The 12478-nt window shown below is 43.3% G+C and overlaps 1 long non-coding RNA gene and 1 other non-coding gene across 2 annotated transcripts in view; both read right to left on the bottom strand.

Moving 5' to 3' along the window:
* LOC101439486 (uncharacterized) overlaps positions 1 to 12478 on the bottom strand; it is a 17223-nt gene extending 4745 nt beyond the window's left edge. The window contains exons 1-3 of the long non-coding RNA XR_188525.4: positions 12319 to 12478; positions 2141 to 2248; positions 115 to 256 (exon numbers count right to left, since the gene is read on the bottom strand). This is a non-coding gene — a long non-coding RNA (uncharacterized lncRNA). The remainder of the gene's footprint in view (positions 1 to 114; positions 257 to 2140; positions 2249 to 12318) is intronic.
* Positions 11823 to 11894, bottom strand: TRNAH-GUG (transfer RNA histidin (anticodon GUG)). The gene has a single exon. It is a non-coding gene; the product is annotated as a tRNA-His (tRNA).

Genomic DNA, 12478 nt, shown 5'->3' with positions numbered 1-12478 from the left:
TACCTCTTAAAGAAGAAAGAGTATCAAGGAATTTGTGGATATATTTTTAAACCACCATAGTCTGCCCTCTGGCCACAAATTATTTACAATCCTCCACATATAAAGCATACTCACCCCCTCCTAAGGACCTAAAAAAGTCTCTTCCCATTTCATTACTGGCTTGAAGTCAAGAATAAACAGCATACAACTTAGGTCGAGGTGCAGCTAAGGTTCTTCAGATGTATTTCCTTACATACAGCTTCTCTCAATTTGAATCCTGTGAACAAAGAGACAAGTCATCTGTCCCCAGCCCCAGTCCCAGCCCCCGCCAACAAACACTACTGGGATAGGCATTGGATAACCACTATAGACATTCCTGGGCAAAAGCTGGGGGCAGGGGGGCAGGGGAGAGGCGGGAATGAGACTGGTTATAATAGTGCCAAAATCCAACCAGGTGGTTTAGAGGTTCCTTTATTAGTACTAATTCTATTTTTACCTGGCAGTAATTTCCCATTACTTTTGGCTGTATCCTCTGGGCTCTTGTTTCTGCCTTCTAAGCCATTCTTCCTTTTCCAGGAAAGGTAACCCATTTTTTTTTTTTTCAGCTTTATCATTTTCTGATTACTGTCAGTAGAATTTTGGGAGTCCAAAGGCCTCTTTTCATTTTGTACTATTCTGTCCCTTTCAGTCTAATCTGTTTCTGCCAATATAATTCTGTAAAAAAAATTGTCGGTCTCCTGTGAATTTTATTGAGGTTCACTCCATGGGCCAAAAATCTCATCTACAAATCTCCTTGCAATAAGCCCTTCTCTATCTTGGGCTTCTGCTCTTAAGATTTTAGAGAGTCCTCTTGTTCGAGAGTATGCATGAGGCACACTCTTAAAATCTTTAGAGGGCTTTTTGTCATACTGCATGGCACTCTGAGGCTCCACCTTAGATCATTTCAACAAAGGATTTTACATCCACACTCTCAGCTTCATCTTTAGACCATGTTTTTCTGGCAGTGCCTGAGATTTGATCTCGTACAGAAGCCATTTCCTAATTTTAGCATCATTTGCCACCTGGAGATGCTGAGAATTTTCAAAACCCTAAAGTTCTGGGTCTTTTTAAACAATCCTTCATTTAGTTTAGTTTAGTGCCCAGGAGACACTTTCAACAATTTACCTGGAAATCTCCTTAGCTATATCACCCCACTCATTTGGTGTATTTTCAACTCTCCATGTTACTGCAGGTGACAATGTCACTATACTTTCTGCCAGTATATAACAAGGATCCCCCTTCCTCCAGCTGACTGTAAGAGTTCCCTCAATTTCCTTCAAGGCCTCACTTACGCCTTCCTCGAAGTGTGTGAAGCTTCTTCAAGGGGACACAGGCTTTCAGTAACCCTTTGCTTAAAGTCCTCCCAGCTTCTTCCCACAGCCCAGTTCCAAGGCCATGTTCAAATTTTAGGTTTTTGTTGTGGCGGTGCCCCACTTCTAAGTAACAAAATCTGTATTAGTTATATATTACAGTGTAACAAATTATTCAGAATCTTAGCACAATACAACAACAAATATTTATTATCTCACAGTTTCTTAAATGAGTAATTTGAAAATATCTGTCTGGGTCAGGGTCTCTCTTTGCAGCCTTGGCTGTCAAGACATCAGCCAATGGGAAATGGACTCTGCCCAGTGGTTAGGGCGTCTGTCTACCACATGGGAGGTCCGCGGTTCAAACCCTGGGCCTCCTTGACCCGTGTGGAGCTGGCCCATGCGCAGTGCTGATGCGCGCAAGGAGTGCCCTGCCACACAGGGGTGTCCCCCACATGGGGGAGCCCCACGCACAAGGAGTGCGCCCCATAGGGAGAGCCGCCCAGCGTGAAAGGGAGTGCAGCCTGCCCAGGAATGGCACTGCACACATGGAGAACTGACACAGCAGGATGACTCAGCAAAAAGAGACACAGATTCCCATGACGCTGACGACAACAGAAGCGGAGAAAGACGACACAGCAACTAGACACAGAGAACAGACAACCGGGTTAGGGGGGAGAAGGGGAGAGAAATAAATAAATAAATCTTAAAAAAAAAAAAAAACATCAGCCAAGGCTACAGTCATCTGAAGGTCTGATTGAGGCTGGAGGTTTTGCTTCCAAGACAGCTCATTCGCATAGCCAATGGCCAACCTCATTTATTGCTGACAGATGACAAAGGCTTCAGTTCCTTACCACGAACCTCTCCATAGTGTTGAGTGTCCCTGTGACATGGCAGCTGGTTTCCTTAGAGCCAGTGACCTAAGAGAGTGGAAAAGGAGGAGTCCACAATGCCTTTTATGACCTCCTCTCGGAAGTAACACACCATCACTTCCATTTGCTAGGAGCCACTGAGTCCCTTCACTCCATGGAGGGAAATTAAGCTCTACCTCTTAAAGGAATGAGTGTCAAAGATACTGTGGACATATTTTTAAAGCCCCAGAAGTTCTCTTGATGCATTTGACCTAAAGAGAATTGAGGGCAAAAGGAGTTCTTAGCAGTTTTGATGATATGGTAATAAAGGAAGTCATTAGTCCCAGAGTAAGGTCAGAGAACCAAAGAAGAGTCATGACACAGAAATATTCTCGCTCTGAAATTTAGGAGAAAGTAGAGAAAAGTAAAGAAAACCAAGCCAGTTTTTTGCAACTTCTGCATGTGTCTCTTCTAACTAAAAATTCCATTTGAAGTTTGCATATTCTGTCCTCATGCCAGAGTCTCAATACTAAAGGTGGACATTAGTACACAACATGGATACAACTATTTTCATGCTGTTTGGCTACCATTACTCTAGAGACCACTACACCCTTGATATTAGAGCTTCCTCTCAGGTCTTACACTCCTTTCCTCCATCTAACATGCCCATATTTCCTTCTTCCTCTGAGCTAAAGGGAAAGTATCTATGGGCATAATTTGAAGGAAGAGTCACTCCCTCCACTTCACATTAATCCCCCACCCCTAACCTCAACAGCCTGAACAGTGGCGTGAAATTCTCTTCTATCTTACCTTTGAGTTAGGACCCTAAAGACTTCCTTCAATACATGAAGGATTAACACATTTATACAAAATCAATAATTTACACCTCACCTTTCTAAAACACTGATCTCATTATGTCCTTCCTCTCTTAAAAAAAGGGAGATTTAAATAGTCCCTCAATGCCTATAACAAAACTCATGATCAGCCTTCAGGAAATCTGTGAATTCCTGATATTTTATGCAGAAGAATGAATATGTGTATTATTTGTAGGAACAAGTCAATGGGTTTCAATGGACTCCCAACACAATTAGTTACCGAAAAATACAAAGAACCACCAGCTTCCAGGAAAGAGGCCGACTCAACTAGGGGCAAAAATCCATCACAATTTGGCCCCATTTCTTTCTCTCTCTCTTCATTCACTTTCCCCTCCATATCTTATGTTGTAGCTATAACTCGTCTTTCCCTATGCTATCTGTACATTCAGCTTCACTGCCTTTGTTTCTGCCATTCTCCCTGGAGAATAACTTTTCCTCTTCTCCACCAAGAAAATTACTATGTATGCCTTGAAATCCAACTCAAATGTTCCATCCTGGTGGAAGGAATGATCTAAGCTCCAATACAGTTTGTGTATACTTATTGTGTGGTTGTAATTATTTCTTCATTCATCTAGAAATGGGTCTTACTTGAAGTTCTATCTCCAGGGTCTAGCACAGATCATATGATAAGGTCTACTATTTTTTGATGCGTGGACGGATGTCAGTCAGACCACTGCGAGACAGAACAGGGACATTCTGCCTCTGAGGATCCCCTTCTTACTGAGGACCAGTTCTTCACAGCTTGAAGCTTTGCTCTCTGGGCTCTGTAGTGGGCTCTTTTGTATTTTTAAAATTTTACTAACCAGTAAATTTTCAAAAATAAACTTGAGAACCAAATAGGATAGCCACTTTTTATTGTTCCAAGTAAAGACATTTTAAAAAATTCTTTTCTAGTTTCTTCATCATTTTAACATCCCAAAAGTAGGGAAGATATAATCTCAGCCTAGAGGATAGTCCTGTAAATTGAAAACACCTGGCATTTTGAAAAGCTTACCACATTGCCCTTATTTTTTCTCATTCCATGAAGAAAACTTCATCCCAGTTTATCAATACCAGAATAATGTTTGGAAACCTTTGATTGAGACCTTAGCTTCAAGAAGGGGCTCTTGCATTCTTCCTCACTCAAGACTGACTTTCAAGCCTTATGAAAGGGATAAAATCCTGTAAGATCTCCCCAAGGTTTCTTTTCGTGGGTGTGAAGAGAAGCACCTAGAAACAGGGGACCTACTAAGGCATATCAAGCACTTACCCCGTACCAGCTTCTGTGCTAGTCATCCCTACAGGTGTACTAGGTACACTTCTACATTGACAAATTCAAGAATACTATACAAAAAAGCACCTTTATTTTTCTCACTGAATTTACTTTCTATTTTGAATGTCTGTTCTGCTAGGAGACAGAAATATAATCTTAATCAATTCAGGCTCACCCTCTTTCTTTCCCTAGGGATTGCATCTTTGATTCAAATAGCTTATTTAATGCATCAGCAGGACTGGATTAAACCTCCCAAGGCCTTAAGCACTGCAAAGATTATGATGCCCCATTTGTAACTGAAATATTATGAAGTTCTTATTTTACAGTTTATTATTTTCCAACAAGTCCTGTTTTTTGTTATTGTTTTTTCTTGAAAATCATCATTTAGGTGCTTTTTTGTTCTCTAACTTTTTTTTCATATCTTTTTGGGTGAAGTCTGTTTTCCAGGTGTCCTTAGCAAGTTCTCGACCTACCTGTGGAGTCATCCTGCCCTACTCATTGGCCCTCAGCATTCACCTGGGTTTGTTTTGTTGAGCTACACAGTTCACCACTGAGTCTTCCTCACCCCACCCACACAAGATGTTCTGGTTCTTTATCCCACATCTGGACCACTGTGGGTTTGAGTTTATCTCTTCAGTGTATAGCTTTGATCCCTATTAAAAGGCAACACTTACTATTATAAGTCAAACAACAGAACAGAGGAGGTGGAAGAGTAGGCAATAGGCAGAGAACAGAGGGACATTTATCACGTCATTTTATATTGACTCAAATTCTCTTATCTTCTGACTTCGGCCCTAGGATATTATAAGGTTCATAAGAGCAGGACATCTATCTGCCTTATTCATTACTATATCCCCAGAACCTAGAACAGTGTCTGGCACTTCGTAGGCCGTCAATAAATGCTTGTTGGTTGAATGAATGAGAATTAATGTGATAAGCACAGTACAACAAGGTGGAAGGGTGTCAGAATGAGGTGACTGGAGGTGCTGAAAATAAACTTGAATCACTTCACAGTTCTGCTGGAAGTTTGTAATATCAGCTCTTCGTTGGAGAGTTTCCTTCTACCGCAGCAAGAAATGTCTCTTCCTTGTATATGTTCTTGTCTGGTTGTTGCCTGTGGGTTGATATTTTCTTCAAGCTAGAAAATAAATTATTTGGGGCAAGAAGTACCTTTTACAGCTTTGTAGTTCCCCCAAAGCACTAAGAGCTAAAAGATGCTAATTTACTGAATGAATGAATGAATGAATGAATGAATGAATGAATGAATGAAATTATGATACTTGAGCCTGAACTCTCAGAAAATCTCTGTGGAATGCGCTCAATGCTATTGAGGGTTAAGTCCGAAGTGGTCTAGGCTTCTAGACTAAAGGAGTCTTTCCCAGCCTCAGCCTTCCAGGTCCACTTCCTGGGGTGGAACGCCTCCTAGTGGAAATCCAGATCTGCTGTCTCCTACCTTGATGCCCCCAAACAGGGGCCCCTCGTTGAGATCCTCTCAGATCTTTATCCCTTCACCCCTCAAACCTCAATCTCATCCCCATCAATGAGACTCAGTAAACTCCGACAGGTCCCCTTTAGTTACCCCAAGTATTCAAAGGTGAACAATGAAGGGCTCTATTAAAGCCAGGTAGTTCCTCCAGATGAGAGCAGCAGGTCTCAAACTAATGGGCAGATGAATCAATCACCTGGAAAGGATCTTATTAAAATGAAGGTTCTGATTCAGTATTTCTGGCCCAAGATTATGGATTTTGAACAAGCCCCCAGGTGACACTGCTGCTGCTATTCCAGTCTGGACTGCACTGCTGTGGTGACCAGTAGCTACAGCCGCTTCCAGATACACTAGGTGTGACCAGACACCATGGGACTGACTGTTTAAGCACACATTGTAAAGCTTGTATATCCAAATGGTTCCCCATCAAGGTTTGCTCCTTAGAAGTCTACATGCTTATGAAGAAAAAAAGAAGTTTGCTGGAATGACGCTGCTGAGGATCAAACCATGACTTTCCCAGGAGATATGTTCAAGTCCTAACCTCCATCTTGTGGGTCCACTTGTAAGTAGGACCTTTGAAGATACTATTATTAGATAAGATGTGAACTCATTGTGAATAGAATCTTCAAAGATCCTACTTAGATAAATCCAAATTGAATTGTTAGCAGAACATTCTGGGTTCTCGGCTTCTAGGTTTTTGGCTACATAAAATAATTTAAGGGCACACAATAGGATAGGCAAGGGAGTGAAGAGTTTATTAAGAAAAAAGAAAACTAGAAATGAGTTAAGCACACAACCCGAGACATGGGTTGCAGGCTGTGGGTATGTTATAGGATGAGACATGTGCTGGTGGGGCCCCAGATTAGGGCTTTTTAAGACCCTTCCTCCTCCCCATTCCTATTGTTGGGGAGAGGCCCCAGCTGCTGACTGCTGTTCTGACTGGTTGCCTTACGATTCCTCCCTACCCCCCGTTAGGTCTTAGGAGATCAATGGGAGGCCTGTTTGGAGTTATCTGGGGCTTCTCCTTGACCCCAGAATGAGTTCTAAATGGGAATTTGTGGCCAGGGTCTCAGCAGGATCTTTACAGCTTTGTTTTTAGTAGCAGCTTTCCCTCAGGGGGTTTCCAGGCAGGGTCTCATGGCCATGTTCTCTGCCAGGTACCAGTTGTGACCTTTCTCTATACTAACTTGCCTCAGAATCAAGGTAAGTCTTAATCCATATGACTGAAATCCTTATTTAAAAAAGGACACTGAAGAGAAGCCAGAAGTCATTGGAAACCAGAGATGCAGACCCAAGGAAAGAGATTGCCACTTGACAGAAGATTGCCAGAATGCAATGGACTCTGGGAGAAAGCAAGGTCTGCCAATACCTTGATGCTGGCTTCAAGCCTCCAAAACCTTAAGCCAATAAATTCTTGTTTAAGCCAAGTAGTATGTGCTATTTGTCATAGCAGCACTGGCAGATGCTTAAAACACTTTTTTAAATTATCTTTGAAGCTTGTTGCACCTTAAAAGATTTAGTGGTGACATCTTTCCTCTTTAAGGATAGTTGATCTAGAGGTTATGCTTATGTACATCTCAGGAGGATCTCACTGACTGCCACATTTAACAGTGCCTCAAGCAGGGTTGCTCCTGAGGGCTCTAGAGGCATTTAACATTATAGGTAGGGCAGACAACCCCAGGAAATCAGCGCCCCATCAATGGGCCTTACCTTGGAATACATGATAACCTATATCTCCAATGTATGAGAGTTAGACTCATTTATAATTTTCCTACACATGGTTCTTCTGCCCCTTTTATCTGAACCTATAAGTAGCACTATACCCATTAAAAATCAATCTTCTGGCTCTTCTTAGAACGGCTGACCCTGAATCTCAGCCGAGTTGAAGCCAACACCTACTCTCCAATTCATTGTACTCACCCAGGGCAACTAACAAAATGATGATGATGGACAATGCCCAAACCCCAAAACAGAGAATATCTAAAACTGTAAGCAAGACAGCTCCATCCATCTGCCCCATGGGATCTAAGTCCCATCTCAACTGGAAGCAGAGTGGGTACCACCAGTCTAAAATCCTCACGACCGAGGAATGAACAAACATAAGGGGGGCATGCAACCATGGACTAAAGTAGACTTATTATTATTCTGGTAATATTATTCTGGAAGAACTTGTAACATTGATATAAAGAAAGTGGTCACTAGAAGTTCTGAGGGCAGGAGGAGGGAAGAATGGGTGTAACATGGGGCATTTTGGGGACACTGGAATTGTTCTGCATGATATTACAATGACAGATACAGACTTATAAATTTTGTGAAAACCTATAAAATTATGCAATGCAAAGTATAAACCAAAATGTAAACTATGGACATTTGTTGGTAGCAATGTTTCAATATGTGTTCATCAGTTGTTAACAAATGTAGCACACTAATGAAAGATGTTGTTAATGGGGGAAAGGGTGAGAGGTGGGGTATATGGGAATCCCCTGTATTTTCAATGTAACAGTTACATAATCTAAAGCTTCTCTAAAAATAAAGAATTATTTTTTTATAAAAATATAGTCAAAAATCATTTCAAAATAGGATATGATGGGAAGCGGATGAGGCTCAACAGATAGAGCGTCTGCCTACCATATAGGAGGTTCAAGGGTTTGATACCCAGGGTCTCCTGGCTCATGTGGTGAGCTGGCACTCGTGTGGTGAGCTGGCCCACGCGCAGTGTTGCTGCATGCAAGGAGTGCCAGTCCACGCAGGGATGCCCCTGCAAAAGGGTGCCCCCCATGCAAGGAGTGGCCCCTGTGCAAGGAGAGCTGCCCTGTGTGAAACAGCAGCCCTCCCAGGAGTGGTGCCACATACACAGAGAGCTGACGCAGCAAGATGATACAACAAAAAGAGACGGAGATCCCCAGTGCCACCTGATGAGAATACAAGCAGAACAGAAAAACACACAGCAAATGGACACAGAGAGCAGACAATGGGGGGGGGGGGATAAATAAATCTTTAAAAAAAAACAGGATATGACTGTAAGTATTGAGGTGGATTTACTTGGATAGCTTATAAATTAGCCCTGAAGGTAATCCCCAAAAAGTTCTAAAAATATTTTTGGCAGCTCTTTGGAGAAAGTGGATTGCCAATTTTGAAACACACCATTCATTTCGATGCTTAAGTTCCACTGTGTTCATTCTTAAGGAATTTGTTTCATTTGTCATATTCCCACTTTGGTGTCCCAGCTGCTAAAACAAATGTCATACAGTGGTTTTGAGACTAGGGGAAGTCCAAAATTGAGGCCTCAGCAAGGCAATGCTTTCTCCCTAAGGTCTATAACATTTCGGTGCTGCCTGCCAATGATCCTTGGGTAACTGGCTTTTCTGCCACATGGCAATGCTCATGGCAACATCCTCTCCTTTCCCTTCTGTGTTCCATTAACTTCCAGCTTCTGCTCCTCCACGTGGCTCTCTTCACAAATCCACTAGTAATAGGATTAAGGCCCAACTTTAACTAAAAATAGTTAACTAAAAATAACATCTTCCAAAGGTCCTATTTATGGTAGGTTCATACCCACAGAAATGGATTAAGATTAAAAACATGTTCTTTTCCTGGGGCACATAATTCAACTTTTCACACCCGCCTACTATTTTCTTTAAGTAAAACTTAACTAGTGTTTAGTGCCATGCACTGCTGCTTTGCAAATATTAATTCATTTAGCCATCATAACAAGCCTGACTTTATTCCCTTTTTACAAATGAGAAAACTAAGGCACAGAGACATTCTAATCTGTATCCAAGGTCACCCAGTTTGTAAGTGGAAGAGTTGGGATTCAAACCCTAGGCAGCATAGTTACAGGTGCCACAACCTTAATTACTAAGCTAAGCTACCCGTTTAGAGTCAGGACTAGCCTACAGGAAGGGCATAGGCTACTATAGATCAGAGTCTCAGGAGACCATGGGTGGAGGGTCAAGGTCACTTGATCAGAAACCTGTAAAAAGTAACAAACCCAAACAAGACTGGAAGAGCCAGAGCTGGAATATGTGAGCAGAGTGCTCTTAGCTGCCTGCTTCTGTTCTAATGCTGAGGCCTAGAGAAGAGCTCAGACCTCAAACCGGGAGGAAGTGGGGGAAAGGACTATGTTACTAGAATCAGACATCAGGAATTTAAAAGTTGGATATAAAAGCAAGAGGCCAGGAGTTGGAGGGTGAGGGAGAGAGTGCTGACTGCCTGCACAGAGAGGGTAGAGGGTGCCAGGGGCAGAGGGCCTGGGTGAGGACACCCCAGGTTAGACAGGACCTCTAGCTCTCAGCTTTGCCAGGCTAGAAAACTCTTTGGTGAGCATGAAATCAGAGCAAGGGGAATTGATTGATTAACATCCAAAGAGGATTTCATGAAATTTTGATGCATCCCTCTCTGGGATAACTGTGTACCTGTCAAGAAGGCTAGTGGGAGCGTAAGAGAATACCACCCACAGCACCCACACACACACTCACCCCCGGCCCCATTATTCTTTCTGCAACCAGGCTGCAACACAACACTTTCCGTTCAGCTTTCGGTAAGGCATTCTTGGCCTATAGACTTTGGTTGTCTTGGAATGGGCATGGATGGCTAGAGTGGGTTACTCAGATAGTATATGTTTGTGGATTTTGTTGTTGACTGTTTTTATTTGTATTACTCTTAAAGAAAGGGTTCTTAACCTTTTTTTGTTGTTGTTCCACAGACCCTTTTGCCAGTCAGGTGAAAACCATGGAACCCTTACTAAATCCACCCTACACTGTGTATTATTTAATAAATTTATCGCACCTGTACCAACATGCCCCTGCAAGAATAATGTTTTTTTGAATTTCAATTCAAACTCACAGTTTCCTTGTTAAGAACCCCTGTTTTAGAGGGTGACTTCTCCTAACTTTTTTCCCTGATTCTGGAAGCAGCTCATTGTCCAGAGCACAGAAGTACCTGCAGGAGAGGAGTCAGGGTACAGTGGCAAGGCCATCAGGGGAAGAGCCAGAGCCTTTTAGTATACCTTCAGTATAGTTATTTGATGAATGATCCAAGGAAAAGAAGTTATCACATTCCTGTTGGCTGGTTCTGTTTTCAATAGCCATGCTGATTTTCTAGAAATATAACACAACTCCAAAGCCTGGTGGGTTCTCAGGCTCACCCTCCCCCACTCCGTTCTGCTCAGGGCACTTTCCTGGTCCGAGCTGTCCTGTTGCCTTGACTTTAGACTTATCAAGTGAAGGGAACTGGGAGCCCAGAGACCAGAGAAAATTACAGCAGGAACAGTGACTTGCTTTTTCATCTTGTTCATGCCGATGGATTGTTGGTAAAGGGATCACAACCCCAGCGAAAGCCCATCTCTCCCAGGAACGCTCCCAGATTTGCTTTGCCACCCCTGGATCCCAGGGTGGAGTGGAAAGGCCACCTGAGGGCCAAATTCAAAACTCACTTCATTTCACCTAATGGCAAATTTTCACCTAATGGCAAATGACCTGAATTTGTTGGGTTTGGGTTTTTTAAGTACACAAACAAAATTTGTTTCAAACTTGAGGTAGATTAGGAAAAAGCCCTCCAGGAGAGAACACCTCACCCAACAGGAAAATGGAGGTGACAAACCCATCAATAGCACTCCTCCTAGCGACAGTGGGAAGGAGCATCTGCAGGGCAGTCAAATTTTTCACTTGTCACAGGATCTGAACCAAGAATGCACTATATTGTCTGTTCTGCATTCTTCTTGTCCATAACAAAAGTTTGCGGATTGTTCCTATATCCCCTTCACCCTCGAAGTATTGATGTTTTGACCAGTGTGAAGATTTTAGAAGCTAGAATATACAACGTGGCCATCCATACGCCCCAAATGAGGAAAGAAAAGGGGTACCGTAAACAAAACTCCCTAAACTGCAGTACAGTAACGACATAATTCTCCCGTAAGACACACAAGGATTGCCGCTTTGTAATTATAACTCGCCCTAATATCTAGACAGGCGGAATAACTACGGTAAAGAAGGCAGCAGTACAAGTGCTAAAACGGACGCTCTCCTGCAATGCCGTGACTCGGATTCGAACCGAGGTTGCTGCGGCCACAACGCAGAGTACTAACCACTATACGATCACGGCGAGCTACCAGAACGCCACGAGTAACCTGATACCCGGTGTTATTCTTCTGGTCTAGACAGCTGCGGCGCTGCACTTCCTACAGGTGGGGTCGTTTATTAAGGCCCGCCCCCTGCCCCTTGCGCAGACTCCAGCTAGGTTTCTAGGCGGTGGGCGCAGCGATCTGCTACTCGGCAGACCGTCTGAACTGCAAGCGGGCGGACGTGAAAGTATTTTGCAAACTAAAGGGTTCCTTTGAGACGAGACGTCGGACCCTGGGAGTCTCCCGTAGCCTGTACGGATGTGAGGCGCAGGGGTCGCCCGAACGGTGGTCCCGAAGTCGCTTTTACCCCCAATATGCCCTGGATGCCAAGCTATCTCTAGACGGACTCTGGCTGGGACTTTATCTCTTTAAATTCTACAAGATTTTAAGTCAGTTCCGACCCACCTGCACAACTTTCTTGGAGGCGCGGGTAACGGACCCCCGAGCGCATCCCCCACGGTTGCAAACCGCGGGATCTGGTGGGATACAAGTGCTCACCAGAACCGAGGCAGAGACCATTGCGCATGCGTACACGCAGGGCACGGGAGATCGGAGATGAGCAAGA

Source organism: Dasypus novemcinctus, chromosome 3 (assembly GCF_030445035.2).
Source record: "Dasypus novemcinctus isolate mDasNov1 chromosome 3, mDasNov1.1.hap2, whole genome shotgun sequence".
Classification (NCBI taxonomy): domain Eukaryota; kingdom Metazoa; phylum Chordata; class Mammalia; order Cingulata; family Dasypodidae; genus Dasypus; species Dasypus novemcinctus.
This window is presented reverse-complemented; position numbering and strand designations above follow the sequence as displayed.